Here is a 16,686-nt window from a genome sequence, read left to right as displayed (position 1 = left end):
AATAAATAAAATGGAAGTCTGAGGAGGAATGAGAAGGCTACTCACTTATTTCTAAGGTAACTCCTTAGAACAGGGGTGGGGAGGGGACCTCTTCAGAGGCAATACCTGGTCAACAGCACCTGAATCATGGGATGACGTAATCATCATCATCAATCATGAGACACATCTAGATTGCATGCCATCTGACCGGATGCAGGAACCACATAGCATCACGGCTGTGATATGCTTGCCAAAGACGCAAAACATGTTTAATCATGAGTCAAAACGCGAATCCAAACGGAGGGATGTGTACAAAATAACGGGACTTACATCTTCAAAAGGATCTAGGTATGAAAGTCAAGGCAGGACTCCTGGACTGTCCTGACTAATGAAGACGAAAGACATGAGACAAGTAATGCAACAAATGATTCTGAACGTGATCGTCCTGCTACAAAGGACGTGCAAGGGACATCTGGCAAAAGGCAAGGGCGCCTGAGGATTACATGGTAGCAATTTTGATGATTGCACTGTGGCTAGGTTCGAGGATGTCCTTTCACAGGACAAGTAATTAGAGGTGACTGTGCATTAGGTCAGCAACTCATAACTGGATGCTTCGAGGAACCATTCTTTGTGCTGTACTTCCAGCATTTCTATAACTTTGGGATTAAGAACGTTTTCCAAGTGTTTTAAAAAAAAAAAAGATGTGTAACAGAGCAGTAAGCATGGCAAGAATGAAGCACACAGGGGCATTCTTCTTTAACTCTTCATCCACCCCTAAAGCCACGTGCCCTCACCACACACGCACAAGCCCTGCAGGCTAACTGCACTGCCCCATCCTCTCCCACTCAGCCACTGTTCCTGTAAGAGTTCTCTACACTGACAGACCTCCAATTACTCACTGTATCCCTCATCTGGCTTCCGCTGAGCACTGCCAAGAGTGTGCAGGCATTCCTGCTCCAGTCCTTACCTGTGTGCACTGCCCTGGACACCAGTGGCCCTCTAGCAGATTCTCCCAATCTATCTGACCCACTCCTGCTCAGTCTTCTCCACAGGCTCTCTTCCTTGCTTAAACCTCGTGGTCCGTGAGTTCTCTCCTACTCCCTCTTCTGTACACGCTTACCTGGTGGATGGCATCTGCTCTCAGGACTCGTATCCACCAGATCTGCAGATCTGTCCCCTGTGCTCCTTATCCAGTCTACATCATATCTTCAAGCCCTTTCGTGAGCATATCTATTTCATGTTACTCAAAAATAGACTCCTCACTTCTCCCCGTGCCACCACCCCTCCCCAACTTGCTCCCCCTTCCTGTGTGCCTGATCTCAACAGAGCCAACACCCATCCAACTGCCAACGCCAGAGCAGGGAGAGTCATCCTTGACATGAGCCTCTCCTGAGCTCCCACACGGGATAATCATCAAGTCCTGACTACGACCTCCTAAGAATCTCTCAAATCTGTCCTCTTCTCCAGCCACAGAATACCATCATTCCTGCCCAAATTACTGTAACAGTTTTCCACTGGGCTGCCCACTTCTACTCTTCTGCCCTTGAATCCACACTCCACATCTCACTCAGCGGACTTCCTAAAGTTATCAGACTAGGTCCTGCTCAGCTTTACCCATTTGAAGGATTCTGACTGTTCTTAGGAAAACGTCTACACACCTTACTAGATACTATAAGATCTACTTTCAATGCTCTTAAAACCCTCTGCATCAACTATATTCAGTATTTTCCATCTCCACCTTGCTGGCAACAATGCCCCCAACATCCAGCAGAATGCCTGGCACCTTGCAGATGTTCAATCAATGCTTACTGGAAGAGTCGGTTACATGGGGAGAAGACAGCCCAACCTAATTTTTAGCACAAACACCAATCTTCACATATATAGAGTATTAAACAGGTCACTCAAGTCCTGGGCAAGGGCTTAACAAAAATGTCAGACAGGGTTTGCACAAAATTATTAGCTGCTCAAGGTCAAGGTCCTTGAGGTTAAAGAGGAAGATGAAAGACAAACTGGCTCACAGCCATTCAGAGAGTGGTTCTTGCTGTCACATATCACAGCAGGACGTGATTCCACTTTAGATACTGTGCGAGGCCCACTGCCAATGGAGCGCTGACAGTTAGGAAGAGTGGGACGGCGGGTCCACCTGGGGACAGGGAGACACACGTGCACACACGTGTGCGCAGGGCCCAGAGGGGGTCAGATCAGCTCCACAAAGGGGTCAAATAATCCCGAAGGGATGAAGACCAAATTATAGGTAAAAATCAAATAAGAAACACTTAACAGAAACTCACTTGGCACACAACGGTGTCGAAGGATATTTCTGCACCTTTCAGTATTCCCTATGTTCTCCTAAAACTCCACTAACAGATGGCCATTCTGGAGGCTTGCTGAAGAACAGAGGCCCAAATGCTCCCAACTATTACCAGCCACTTACATTAGGTCCTGCGGGGAAGTTGAAGGAGAGACGGAGCCGACAAAAAGCATGCAAAAGCAATGGAATTAAGACCGCTTTAGTGGAAAACCATTAGTGAAATGGCATCGGCAATCTCATTAAGGAGGAGGAGTCATGCAGATGGGCCGCCCGCCATCAGCCTTTCAAGTGTCAGGAGGAGCTCTAGATGTCTGAATGACAAATGAAAAGCTACCATGACTTCTGTGACCCCACGACGGCTCTGATGTCTATTGAGCACTAAGAAAGATCTTTCCCCTGGAGGAGAGAGAGTCTTGACAGAAATCCAAGGGTGCTCGAAGGGCAGAAGAAAGCCCACAAACACAAAAAAGAAAAGCAATATCCAAGGGACTCAGGGCCAAGGATGAGAAAGTTACAGCTGTGCAGACACAGCAGGAGCGTAACAACATGGAAAATGCATCGGCAGATGAGAAGGTGGCCGAGAGCAGTCCAACCACTGCCGGCGGTGTCTCCATACGGAGCCGCAGCCCAGCATGGATCCCTGGCCATGTGCCAGGCCTGTGCTGAACACGACTATGAACTCCATTCTAAACAGAAGACATAGGGACAGAAAAGCAGATGTCGCTAATATTTATAAATCTAGTCAGTGGTGGAATTCGGACTGAACCCAGGTCTGCCCAGTTTCAGAATCAATGACCGTACCTATTGTGCATGGCTGCTCCCAACCAGATAGAAAAAGGGGTATGCACTTAAACACTCCTTGAAGAATCCAAGAGTGAGGAAGTCTGACAGCAATGCTGTGACGAACAAAAGCCCAACCACTGACCTAGTGCTGGGGTCTGTGCAACACACGTCAAGTCAGGGACGATCGGGATTTTGATCTACTATCCTTTGTGGCGACAATACGTTCTCTAGGCCTGGACTCCACCATCACTGAACTTCTTACTCTGCATCCACAGGTGTTCCTTTCCTGGTATGACAATAATACCACCCAAAAGATCTTCTCAACATGGCTAACGCTTCCTTACCAAATTCTCCGTGTCATCAGTCAACGAATACAAGTTAACTAGTCACACGGGTGTGATCCTTGTTACGCCTGTTACTATTATCACGACGCAAGACCATCAAAGTGTATCCTATGTAACCCAGGAAGGGAGAGTCCGATGTTCTGTCCTTCAAATACCTACCTGTGACGCATGCCAACCTGAAGCAGCACTTCCTGAAAATGAAAACTGAGGCAAACACAGGAGACTGGCTCACCTGTAGCAGGGAAAGGCCGGACAGTTAAACGCGGCACAGCCTCTCCACCAATGAGATGGGCTCACGGGCAGCTTTGATTTGGAAAGGAGTTGGGGGGACAAAAAGGCAGAGTGCAAGGGTACCCGCAAAAAGCAAGGTCTCCTGGCAGAAGAGGGGTAGTGCAAGAGCTAGCAGCTCATACAGCGGCTTTCCAATTCAACAGCTTCCCACAGCAGCGGCCATGGCAGTATGCCCGATTCTAGGAGGAGAAAATGGTTCCGGGGGGGCGGGGGGGGGGGGGACAACATCTAGAGGCTTAACCTAGAGCCAGTTCTGCCTCCACACCTTCCAAGGATTCTGGAAGCACTCATCCCTGCATTAAATCTACTTCAGCTTTAACTCCCTAGAGTAGATTCTGTGTCTAGTACAGGAAATGCGAGCAGTAACAAGAAGCTCATCACTTTTATTAGTTTATTAAATTCATAAAATATTAGGTATAAAATACTTAGCCACAAAGGATAAAGAAACAAACTCAATTTATTTTAATTATATTTTGCTATAATATCATTTGGGCCAGGGTAATTCATACAAACCATAGGCTCACACAATTTTATAAACCTAAACCTGCACTCTAATTCACCTCATTCATAAACATGAGATAACTTGACCTACTTTCTAATATATTCAGCTCCTTCTTGTCTGCATTAATCTGCGGAGACATTTTAAAAGTTGCTCTAATAATTTCCATTATATGAAAATGCATTTTTTCATTTATATCATCTTTGATTTTCCTCCCACAAACAAAATACCGTTTTCTCAATAGTTAGCTGCAAATGTCGCAGGAAAGGAGAGATACAAGAGAGCTGACACAAAGGGCTCCTTGGTGAATGGGCTCAACCGTGGGTTTCTCGATGGGGTGAGGGTGGGAAGTAGGAGCAGGAATGAGAGGATTCTACCCTTAACCCTCACATGTGGAATGGTGAGTTGGGTGCTCTCTTTGTAGGTAAGCAAGGGGAGATTAGAGAGCACAAATTTTATAAATAATGCAAATTCCCTTTCAAACAATATAATGAGGACATCGCTTCTCAATAATTCTCTAATCTCAGGTAATAAAGAAGAAATGCACTCCCACAGGCACCTTCCAATTACATCCGTGTTGAACATCAGCAGCCTCCTGGGGCGCCTGGGTGGCACAGCGGTTGAGCGTCTGCCTTCGACTCAGGGCGTGATCCCGGCGTTATGGGATCGAGCCCCACATCAGGCTCCTCCGCTGGGAGCCTGCTTCTTCCTCTCCCACTCCCCCTGCTTGTGTTCCCTCTCTCGCTTGCTGTCTCTATCTCTGTCAAATAAATACATAAAATCTTAAAAAAAAAAAAAAATCAGCAGCCTCCTGACCAGCCTGGGCTCTGTCCCTCTGACTGAGCCCTCTTGCATTCACCGTTGATAATCCTTTTGAGCAGGTCCTCCTTGTGCTCAAGAACTTTCTATGGCTCCCAAATGCTCAGAGCAGAGTTTGGCGAACTATGGCCAACAAGCTAAGAATGATTTTTACAATTTTAAATTGTTGGGGGGAAAATACAGAATTCTATTTCATAATACGTGGTAAGCACATGAAATCCAAACCTCAGGGCCCATAAATCTAGTTCGCTTGGAACACGGCCACACTCATTTATTTATGAATTGTCTATGGCTGCTTTTCGTACTCCGACGGCAGACTTCAGTAGTCCCAACAGTGATAGTAGCTTTAAATATTTAGAATCTGGGTCCTTTGCAGGGAAAAGGTTGCCAACTCCTGCCCTGAAGTAGAAGATTGAAAGCCCCTGGCCTGGCAATGCAGTTCACGGAAACTTACACTCCACCAACCTTCCTAAGCCTGGTTTTCTTTTACTTTAAGGCAGAATGTCTACTCCACCCAAAAGCTCTTCTCCATCTCTCCCAAGCCTAATTTCCCCTTCCCGTCCCGAAGCTCAGTTCATCCCAACAGCTTGCAGACATCCTTCTCTTTCTTCATAAAGAGTCACATTACAAATATACTTTTAACTTCCATGAAGTTGGAAAAGACAAATGATTTTAAGAGTGCCCAAGGCTATTCTACACAGCACCATTCCTAGTAAGTAAAGGATGAAAAACATCATGTCCACCAAGAGGGCAGGCTGAGGAACTTGGAACAAACCCACACAATGGCGGGCCATGTAGCTGTGCAAAGGAGTGTGGATTATCTCCCTGCACCACCATGGACAAAAGCCAGGACAGATTAACTGAAAAAAGCCAGGGAGATCAAAGTGTGTACAGTATACTACCGTGTACTGGAAAAGAGAGGGATATGCAGATATGAAAGCACACACATACTTGCTGGTATCAAAAAACTGTGCCAGGGTAAACCGTATTTTTTTTCAAATACTACATATGAGGAAGGAGGAAACAGGATGGCGAGACAACAGGGGTAAAACCAAACACCTCTGCACATGCCTCATGTTATAGATGAGACTTGGAAATCATGAAAATACTGCACAATATTCCACTGAAAAAGGGAATCTCTAAAAACCACAAATAAAATCAAAGAATGAACCTAACTATATACACGGCTGGTGGCACAATCACACAGATAAGAACTATTCCGAACATCTTGACGACTAGGTCTCTTGTGTATGCAGCATGAAATAGAGCAAATGAAAAACTATGGTATCACTGAGAACTGGGGGAGAGGAAAGAACATAGATATAAAATCGATAAGGTAAACCCTGTAAACCTGGGTTTTACGTAGAAGTATCTGTACGCACTAATAATTGGTTTTGTCCTTATATGTAACACACACACACACACAAACACACATATACATGGGCACAGTCCCTAGTTTGGTCCACTGAAAAGATCCAGAAGCAATGATGAACCCAATGACAATAAACATTCCTAGTTTTCATTGTACCTTCTAAATACTCAAAGGAACCAGGGTTCCTTGGAGAAGCAGTTGTCTACGTCTGGAGTAAGAGATGGGTAAGACAACCGTGTGACATTGTATCACCAGGAAGAATACAAAAAAAGTTCTTGTCAAAAGGACTTGGGAGCCAACTTGAATCAGTTGCTACTGGTCAAACATGGGTCAACGCGATGATCAGTAAGAAAATTTGAAATGCATCAATTATATTTACACTGAAAAAAGAAAAAAACAAAACAACACAAAAATTAAAACTTCAGTGATCACTGCTAGAGAATCCCACCAGGGAACTCACTGTTTTGAAAAGACAGGGAAAATATCAAGCGTTTATCCTTTCCTACATAAACCCCAAGGTAAACAAGTAATTGACATTAAACTTGTCTTTATGTAAGTCTTCTCATATACAAATAAGGAAGGAATGACAGAACTGGCAATCACGATTTCGCCATCACTAATAAACGAAAGGATACGGGCAATGATCAAAGACCAATAATATCACCAATAATATCAAAAAGAGAGACCACCAGTGACTGTGTATTTAATGAAAATACACAGCCTGCATATGATATAGCATTGACTAAAAAGAAAAAAAATCCAGATTTGAATGTGACCAAAACTCAAGCTTTAACAAATCAGAGAAAATACAAGGAACAGAGAAACAAGTTAAATAGCACGAGGGAGAAGAAATCATTAAAATTCACACTACAGGAAATTCTATAGTAGAATTTCTCAATCTCGGGACTATCAACACTTTAGGCTAGATAAGTCTGCTGTGAGGGGGCTGCCCTGTGTAAAACCCAGTTTCTTCAACAAACAAATCACAGGAGGGCAGGGGGAGATGGAGGGGTCAGGCTAGAGTAAAAGGAGATTAGAGACAAATCTTTCAATTGCCGTGTAGAAGCCTTATTTGGATTCTGATTCAAAGAAACAAAGCATGTAGGACAACAGAAAATTCAGACATTAATTCGATATTTAATGATATTAAGAAAATACTGGTAATTTTTATGTGTTTGTTGTGATACGGTGTAAGTTCTATCTTCTAAGGACATATACTGAAATACTAATACAAGAAAAAAATAAAATAGCAAAGATGGGCTTCAAAGTCATGAATGGGAAGAAAGAAGGGTATAGACAAAACAAAGCTAAGATTAATCCTTATTGAACCTGGGTAGTGGACCCATAGTTGACTATAAAATTCTCTTCACTTTTGAACGTATTTGAAAGCTTTGATGAGGAAAGTTATGAATAATCAATCTGGCAGGCAGTTCCACTCCCACTCTTCTCAGTGAGCAAGCAAGCCCCAGAAAGACCATGGGAGGGACACAAGAATTTTCAGCAACTGAGCAAGCCCAGGAAAGGAAGTTTCTCGTGGGGTCCTATGTAGATACCAAAAGTTATTCTAGAGTTTACAAGATGGCACTTAAACACAGGTGACAAGTACTTAGCAGCGAGCTCTTGCAGAGGGAGAAAAGCCCACTCTGCTGGACTGATTATTCTCTCCAGAGAATACCAACCCTCCAGGTGACATCCTCCCAAGGGACATGTAGGAGCAATTTTGTCTCTAAGGGATTATTACTTGAAGCACTGATTTTAAAAGTTTACCCTCACTTTTCATATCCTGCAAAAGAGGGAAACAAGTTTACCTCCAAGAAAGACGTGAAATTTTACTCATCCTGCAAGGAGTCCAAGTCCCTGCCAGCCCTGCCTCAGGACTTCATTGTAGGTGAGAAAACATCAACTTCTATCTTGTTTAACCCACTGCCGTTCACAGTCTATTCTGCTAGAAGTAGCAAAACTTAAACCAATTAACCCAGAAATAAATGCTGCTTTCTCTTGGAAACCTGACCAAACAGAACAAGGCCCACATCATTATAGACGTTCCGGTGACAGTTTGTACTTCTGTCCTTCTTAGTTCAGAGCATTGAATATGCTTCCTCTGAATCCAAACTTCTGAGAACAGTGGCCAACACAGGGGACGAGGCCCTTACTCTCCCACAGCTCATGCTCCGGGCCTGCATCAAACTTTCCAAAAAGCCGGCAAAAATGAATTGAGCACCCTGCGTGACCCCAATGCCTGGAGCCAAAACTCTACAGGGGAGATGCAGTCATTTTCACTACTTAGAGGTAAATGAGTGGAAGAATATGTAACTAATTTGGGGAATATTCAGCATCAGATAATAAAAAAAGCATTTTTAAAATCTTATTCCCTTCTCTTGCTCTTTAAAGGGTTGGGTTCTGTCCCACTCTTGTAGAGGCAACATTTCTAACCATGGGAGAAAGTTTTTGTTGTTTGTTTGTTTTTTTAAAGATTTTATTTATTTGACAGAGACACAGCGAGAGAGGGAACACAAGCAGGGGGAGTGGGAGAGGAAGAGGCAGCTTCCCCCTCAGCAGGGAGCCTGATGCGGACCTGGATCCCAGGACCCCGGGATCATGACCTGAGCCTAAGGCAGACACTTAAGGACTGAGCCACCCAGGCGCCCCAGAAAGTTTTGATCAAGATTTAAACTGTCCAAATAGATTTGGCCCCCTAAATCACTTTTTTAAAAAAAGTTTTTTATTTATTCATTTGAGAGAGAGAGAGAGCGAGTGAGAGCACGAGAAGGGGGAGGGTCAGAGGGAGGGGAGAAGCAGACTTCCCACTGAGCAGGGAGCCCTATGCAGGGCTCAATTCCAGGACCCTGGGATCATGACCTGAGCCAAAGTCAGATGCTTAACCGACTGAGCCACGCAGGCGCCCCCCCCACCCCAAATCACTTTTAAACAAGTGTCAAGGGACCTATATGACTGAAGATTAGTGACCTGTGTATAATGGAACCAAAAATGTCTCATACAGATTATAACCCTCCTTGATTAACACCCTATCCTATCCTTATGATCAATAAATGGAAAAATTACAAATAGCCAACACAGAATTAGATTGTTCCAAGTTCTTAGCAGGGTAACTTTGGACTGCTTATCACTACTGTATTTTAATGCAGGAAATTACTCCTGGTAGCCACTGCAACAAGGTAAATGTTTACCCCAATCTACGCATGAAGACTCGCCCTCACTAAGGCTAGCTGTCCCTTCCAGAAGTAAACTAGGTGCTGCTCCAAAGATTTCCCTTTCATTCACTACTTACTTCAGAGTGTAAACTTAATAGGTCAACAGGTTTGGTAAGTAAGCACTATTTAGGCCGGCGCTAAGGCCACCATGACTTAACAGAGGGACAAAGAGTAACTGCACCCACTCATCCACGGACTATTTGCCTAAGGAGCAGATGGTCAACTCAAAGGGTCAAAGCACCTTTCCCCCCCTTCTCAGCAGGGTTGAGCATGTATGAAGTCCCATTTCTCACTTCAAATTCACAAAGGGAACACTGAGGAGGTAAGGACAGTCCCATTTCCAGTCCAGAATTCTGTATAATGAGTTCCTGGCCACAGAGTATACCCACAGCCAGGAATTGAGCTGATTTTGCTTAGAGCAGCCACAATTGTCTTGGGGGGGGAGGGGGAGTCTGGTGTGCTGAGGAAAGGGTGTAAAATGCTGCAGAGAGGGACAAATCTTTTCTCACCTATGAAACCACACCTATGCCCCTAAACCACCCCAGGATCTAAGAAGCACTTCCCAGTGGAGGCCTTGGAGGAGTGTCTGATCCAGATCTCGACTTCCTCACGGAAGCGCTGTCAATGCTTCTGTCTCACAGGGCTGGTGTGAAGATTTCAACACACACCAGGTTTCAAACACCTAGGTGCCTAACATATCAAGTCCTCAATAAATGATGGCTAATTTTACACACCAGGTCATCGGCCCTTCAAAGACACCAGAGCCTGAAGCTATTTTTCTGACCTGTAGTAAGCTTTTCCTGGCCGTGAGCACTTGCTTAGAGGCAAGCAGCACACCCGGAGATCAAATGCTTCTGGTGGAAGTTGGAGGGCAGGGGGCTGTGGGAGTAAGACCTCCAAACACAAAGTGGGTTTCCAGGAAGGATGGGAAGACTGAGAGGCCAGGCAAACGGGCGGCTGAGCCCAGGACGGCTGGTGCCGCGTAAAAGGGAGAATCGGTTCAAACATGCTCCACAGAGGTGCGGGGACATCAGGCTCCGAGAGGAAGGACTATCATCTCACCACACACTGGGCTGTGACGGGAACAGCTGCTACCTTGATCACAACAGAGTAAGTGCTTGCTTCTTGGATTTCACATCCAGAATTGAGTCTTAGGTAAGCCATGGAAGCCCTCACTCAACAACAGAATGTTAAGTATTACCAACTCTGAGCACCAGAATGTCAAAGGTACAGGGGCACCTGGTGACTAGGCCTCCGACTCTTGGTTTTGACTCAGGTCATGATGTCAGGGTGGTGGGACTGACCCCCCCCACGTTGGGCACCCCACTCAGTGGGGGTCGGTTTCTCTGCCTGTCTCTCTCCCTCTCCCATGCTCTCTCTCCCTCTAAAATAAGTAAATGGATCTTTAAAAAAAAAAATTAAGAAAAAAAATCAAAGGTACAGCTGCCCCAAATGGAGATGTGGATGCGGGGAGGTAAACAGAAACAGCCTGCATGACAGGAGACAGAGCGAGAAAGGGGGAGGCCACTGAGGTGCAGGGAGGAAGCAGCTGTAGGACTGAAAATGTGAATCAGCTCAGGGAGGAAGGGAGACCGGGACGGTCAGGGGAGCTCATCAGCAATCACAGGACACCATAAACAGCTCTTAAAACTGATAACGTGAGACATGGTGCTGCAAGCATAATATTTATACATGTGAAAGTCGCAGAAGTGAAAATGTTCTACAGGAAAAAAAAAAAAAAAGGTGGTTGCCTCCGAGAAGGAAGACTAAGTGAAGGAAGAAGCGGAGTAAAACCCTTGCTGCTTTTCATTCTAAGCTGTTTTCTGCAGGATTTTCTGTTTTAACCCATGTGCATGCATTACTTTGACTTAATTATTTTAAATGAAAGATCCTAAGACTTTTGTTTAGATCATAGCATTAGAGTTTTTAATCTTTTACCACTGCAGCTGGCCTTACAGTGAGCTTACTTTTATTTTAAAGTCATATTTAAACTCTGCAAGTAAACAAGTCATTTAATGGTTCTGGAAACCTGTCCAATTCTGATTTGTGGCAAAGAGAACAGCTTTGATGATCATGTTAGGTCATGAGAATATGGGACTTCACATGGGGGCGCCTGGGTGGCACAGCGGTTAAGCGTCTGCCTTCGGCTCAGGGCGTGATCCCGGCGTTGTGGGATCGAGTCCCACATCAGGCTCTTCCGCTGTGAGCCTGCTTCTTCCTCTCCCACTCCCCCTGCTTGTGTTCCCTCTCTCGCTGGCTGTCTCTCTCTGTCGAATAAATAAATAAAATCTTTAAAAAAAAAAAAAAGAATATGGGACTTCACAGCTAAAATACGGGATTTTTAAAGGTTTGTGTTCTCTAGGAGACCATTTAAATGCAGACACAAATATTCCAGAACCCGTAAGTCCATGAAATCCAATCTATTCTGAGACAAGGCTCAAATCTTGAGCTCTCCGCAGGGCTGTCTAACTCTGAAAGAAATTAACTGATGAGCATAATTAGCCAAATAGTGTAAGGAAACAGCACATTCTATTATACCCACGTATTCTTAAGTTTAATTATGAAAAACAATCTGGAAATTGTTGTTCTGAAACATTTAGGAAGCACAGACAGCAGAGTGAGGGGCCTAGCGCACGTCAGGGAATCCTGATCAAGGATGTGATGCTAATAATTAGGGCTCCCAGCCACTCAGGGAGCCCACAGGGGGTGAGCAAGTGGCAGTGCCCACAGCCTACAAGCCAAGGAACCCAGAGAATCCGGCTAATGGAGGATGGCAGGCAGACCAACGTGCACAAGAGATCACATTTTTGATGAAAAACAAACATAGGAACGCACCTTCCCTGACGTCATAGCTTTTAAGGGACCGATACAGCACGACAAACGGCAACGTAGATCCTGCTTTGAGTTTTAGAGATTCAAGACCCTCTCCGAAAACAGCCCTGGGAATTCAAAATTCCCAGAGAGCCAAAAACAATGTTTTTTCATTTAAAATTGGCTTTTCAATATTTTTCTTACAAGCCTGCAGGGAAAATGGAGATAAGTTCGGAATATTACACTTTTTTTTCTTAAATCCGGAATATACCACAAGTCATTAAGTACAATGCTCAACAAATCATTTATCACGTGCCCCTCGCCCTCCACACTTTATCAATCTCTCTCTTCTCTCTCATGCACGCAACCCTTTAAAAGCACACGTTTATTCCTGGGAAACATGGCTGTCTCCAATTCTTAATTGTTCATCTCTACAACATCTCGCCCAGCAGTGCCTGGCCTTCCGAAATACTCAGAACACGACGGATTGATTTTATGTTTTCATTCATTAAGTTGCATTCAGACTCAGCCAGGCCCACGTCCCTTAAAGCACGTCCCTTCTCCTCTCTCTGGTTTATGTCAAAATAAAAGCTCCTGCTAGCATTTATTCACGACTTCAGACACTTACAGAAGTGTCAAGATTTCAGGTAATTTCTCATATTCTAATACCTTTCAGACAAATGTTTCTGTTGTTGTTGTTTGATCTAGTTTTTTTCCTAAAAAGGTCAGTGAAATAAATATCCCCTGGAAGCAACCCAACTGAACCATACAAATCAGGCAATAAACCAACCAATAAACCCAGTTGGGTTGACAGAGGGAATACAAGGTAAGTCTGTCAAATTTAAGTTTCCAGAAAATAGGAATGTTAAAGGAAAGCCAGAAATCACTGGGGGAGGAATTCCAAAGGACTGAACCACTGTGTTCCAATCACTGTGGGCCAGAGTATAATTTCACAGAACTTTCCAAAGCAGCCGGGATTATGTCGGCATCCTGAGATAGGTGTTATTGTTGCTCCTTCCCCATACTATTTTCCTGTCCTAGTCATTCAGTCCTCCACCCACGCTGCCCCCATACACACCCCTACATGCCACAGAGAAATAAATGGAAAGCACAGTTTTCCATTCTGTACGGACGCAGGGCATAAGAATGCACTTGGCACACTGCTTTTGGATCTGAAATCCCAGGAAAGGCTTAGGTCTGCCATGTTTCCTGCCCACTGTGCCCAGGCCCTTTCGTCAAACAGGACCACCTGGTGCCCCTTGTAAGTCCCCATAGGACAAAATGCACAACCAAATGGGTCCTGGGCAGGACAGCTCCCTTACTCTTGCCCACTCTGTGTGCCTGTGATCTCACTGCTCTCAGCTCCGAGCTTTCAGCCGTACCTTCCACCCTTACCCAGCCCTACCCTCCTCCTTTACACTGGCCTCCCTGGAGTCAGGCATCCAGGCCTCCCCATCCCTAGCTCTCAGTGTCCCCGCGTCACAGGTACACACTTACCTGTCAGACACCACCTGGCCAGAGGCTGCGAAGGGAAGATTCTGTACCCTTTTTTCCAACAACTTAAAACATTGTGAGTTTATTTTACATGGATTGCAAGGTGGCTCAGAGCCCAATTTCATGTTCATGTGAATAAGCCATTTTTGAGGGGTTTCCCAACAGAACAATCCCTTCTCTTCTGTTTGACCTCTGACCTCTCAGGTTCAACTAGGCTAGTTGTCAGCATTTTCTAGAAATAGCTGATGTATAACCACAGTAAATTTCTATCCTGCTTCAAAGGAAGGACACAGTTTTAGAGGCAGAAGAGCCCTAAGCAGTCAGTCATGCATGCCAGTATGCTCCAAATGTCAGTCACCAGGCCAGTGCGGGCTAGTTCATGGCTAACAGTGCCTGGTCAGCAGAGCAGTGACAAGGAGGTAGGGAAGGAAGAGCATTTTCATAATGCTAAAAACATACAACCTAAAGACAAATTTAGGACATTCCTACTTTTTGTATTAAAATACTTCCTTCATGAAATGTTAGATGGTAGTTTTTTAAATCCTTAAGTATGAAAAATTCTAAACACAAAATAGAAAGAAAAGATATAAATATAGTGAACCCTCAGGCACTCATCCAGGCTGAATAATCACCAACTTTCTATATACATAGCCAAAAATATATATTAAAAATTGGTCATGAAATTTTTTTCCTATTTTACAAAACCTCAGAGTGTGGAAATGACTGGGCTGGGCCAGCATACATTTTACAGATGAGTATATGAAAACTAGCAAAGATTAACCTGTCCCCAGTTATGCAGCTGGTCAGGAACAGAACCTCTAAGCCTGGTGTGCCATGATACGGTTTTTGAGTGTGGGGCAAAAACCAACCCTTCTTAACCTGTCAAAGGTCGATCCAGGCATACCGAGGACCTACAGAAGATCACCTTTGTTCCTGCCGAGGGTACACCACACATGCTACTTGGGATCATGCAGCCCCACCCAGGACTATCAAAGGGGAAACCCATAACCTATACCCAAAGCTTATCTCATGTTAGAGCAACCGTGTGCCATGCCTAGAGGGCTCCAGGAACCACCAACCAGTTTCATGGTGCAAAGACTACTAGAATTTTCTACATTAATTCCTAATCCAATCCTTCAAAAATGAAAAGTTTATAAAACAAACAGGTGTGAATAAAAGAGAATTCATGCAGTAAGGCTAAAAACAGCTCCTCATCCCATTTTGCAGGCCCCATCTTCACCCCACCCAACTAAAAATGGTGGAAAAGATAAACAGCACTGCAAAGAGCAAGACCATCAGCGACATGCCTGCCTCAGAAAATGTCAAATCAGACAGTGAAAGTGACAATGTTTCAACACTTCCATTTTATCAATGCAGGGGAGCAGCTAATGATAAGAAGATATATTTTTTCAAGGACTCACCTGAATTCTCAGTTTAAGTAAAGAGTTGATTTCCCTGAAGATACCCTAAAGCATCTGAGAAGCCTTCCAGCAGCAATACCTAAAATAGTAATAAAAATCATCGAAATCAAGTTGTTAGAAATGTCAGTTTTCATAGGAAAAAAAAAATGTATCTATACATTTGGTCATTCCCCACCCCCCAAGCATGAAAGGAAGTAACTCAGGAAACAATGAATTTCCGCTACAACACATGGGCTGGGAATTCTCTTTACCAACAGGGAATTGAGGTCCCAAGACAGTTATTTCAAAGACCAAAATTATGTTACTGTTGGCAAAGAGGCAAAAACACATTTTTCCCCCTTCCCTGTGGTAAAAGTAGCACTTCAAATTTAATGGCTTCAAATTTAAACAAAGACCGAAGGTATACATTTCCTCACCGACTTGCTCCCCATCCCCCGTGTTTAAAACAAAGATTAGGCACTCTTAGTCTTTTTAAAATTAGCTTATATGAGCTCTTCTTGTCTCGTTCACCCTTTTCCTACTTAGTTTCTCTTCTACCGTGTCTGTGAAGTGGCTCCTTCTTGCCTCAACTGATTCCACGTCATTCCCAGTTTTCTGAGCCACTCACAACCAACCACCTCCGTCCCTGGAAACCCAATCGGAAGCCAAGAAGCACCATCAACTGCAAAAACCAAAATGTCTCAGCCACCGTTAACAAGCAGATATCTGAGTGACAACATACATGTGACTCAATGAAACAGAACAGCCAGACACAGAACCAAGTATTCGAAACAGACCAAGTACATGGAATCATATCTGGGTAGTGTGTGAGTCTGGTTCATAAACAGTGCTGGTTAGCTATCAAGGAGGGAAAAATCTAGATCTTTACCTATGAAAACAAACTCCAAATAGAATCGGGTGAGTACTAGAAGAATATACCACTAACTTTATAATATATAGACAGAAAAGGCCTTTCTAAACATGACATCAGGGGCTCCTGGCTGGCTCAGTCCAGAGAGTGTGCAATTCTTGACCCTGGGGTTGTGAGTTTGAGCCTCATGCTGGCTGTAGAGATGGCTTAAAAATAAAATCTTTAAAAAAATAAATAAAAATAAGCCCGACATCAAATCCTGAAACTATAAAGGCCTGAGACATTTGGCTGGCTACCATTTTAAAGTCTCCAATTAATGAAAAAAAAAAATCTCGAATTTATGAATGGGAAAATTAAGTCAAAAAATAAAAGCAAAAAACAAAAGGTGTATTTCCATCAAAAGGTGACATAAGAAACTAGGTAAGATATTTACACAGCAGACATATAAAGGTTGCTATCCTTATTAAGCAAAACATTAAGCAGTAAGAAAATACTCCCCT

The 16,686-nt window shown here is 44.0% G+C and overlaps 1 protein-coding gene across 19 annotated transcripts in view; it reads right to left on the bottom strand.

Annotated features, from left to right (window-relative positions):
• Positions 1–16,686, bottom strand: part of TLN2 (talin 2) — a 416,400-nt gene that overhangs the window by 236,364 nt on the left and 163,350 nt on the right. For 14 of the 19 annotated variants that reach the window (XM_048219866.2, XM_048219865.2, XM_026518618.4 and 11 more), the window contains one exon: positions 15,337–15,415. The exons of 2 other annotated variants lie outside the window; for them this stretch is intronic. The gene's annotated coding sequence lies outside the window, so the exon portion shown is untranslated. Of the gene's footprint in view, positions 1–12,445; positions 12,630–15,336; positions 15,416–16,686 lie in introns of all 19 variants that reach the window. 3 more of the 19 variants (XM_057306201.1, XM_044390994.3, XM_048219871.2) reach the window with 1 other exon arrangement.

Source organism: Ursus arctos, unplaced genomic scaffold, assembly GCF_023065955.2.
Source record: "Ursus arctos isolate Adak ecotype North America unplaced genomic scaffold, UrsArc2.0 scaffold_36, whole genome shotgun sequence".
Lineage (NCBI taxonomy): Eukaryota > Metazoa > Chordata > Mammalia > Carnivora > Ursidae > Ursus > Ursus arctos.
This window is presented reverse-complemented; position numbering and strand designations above follow the sequence as displayed.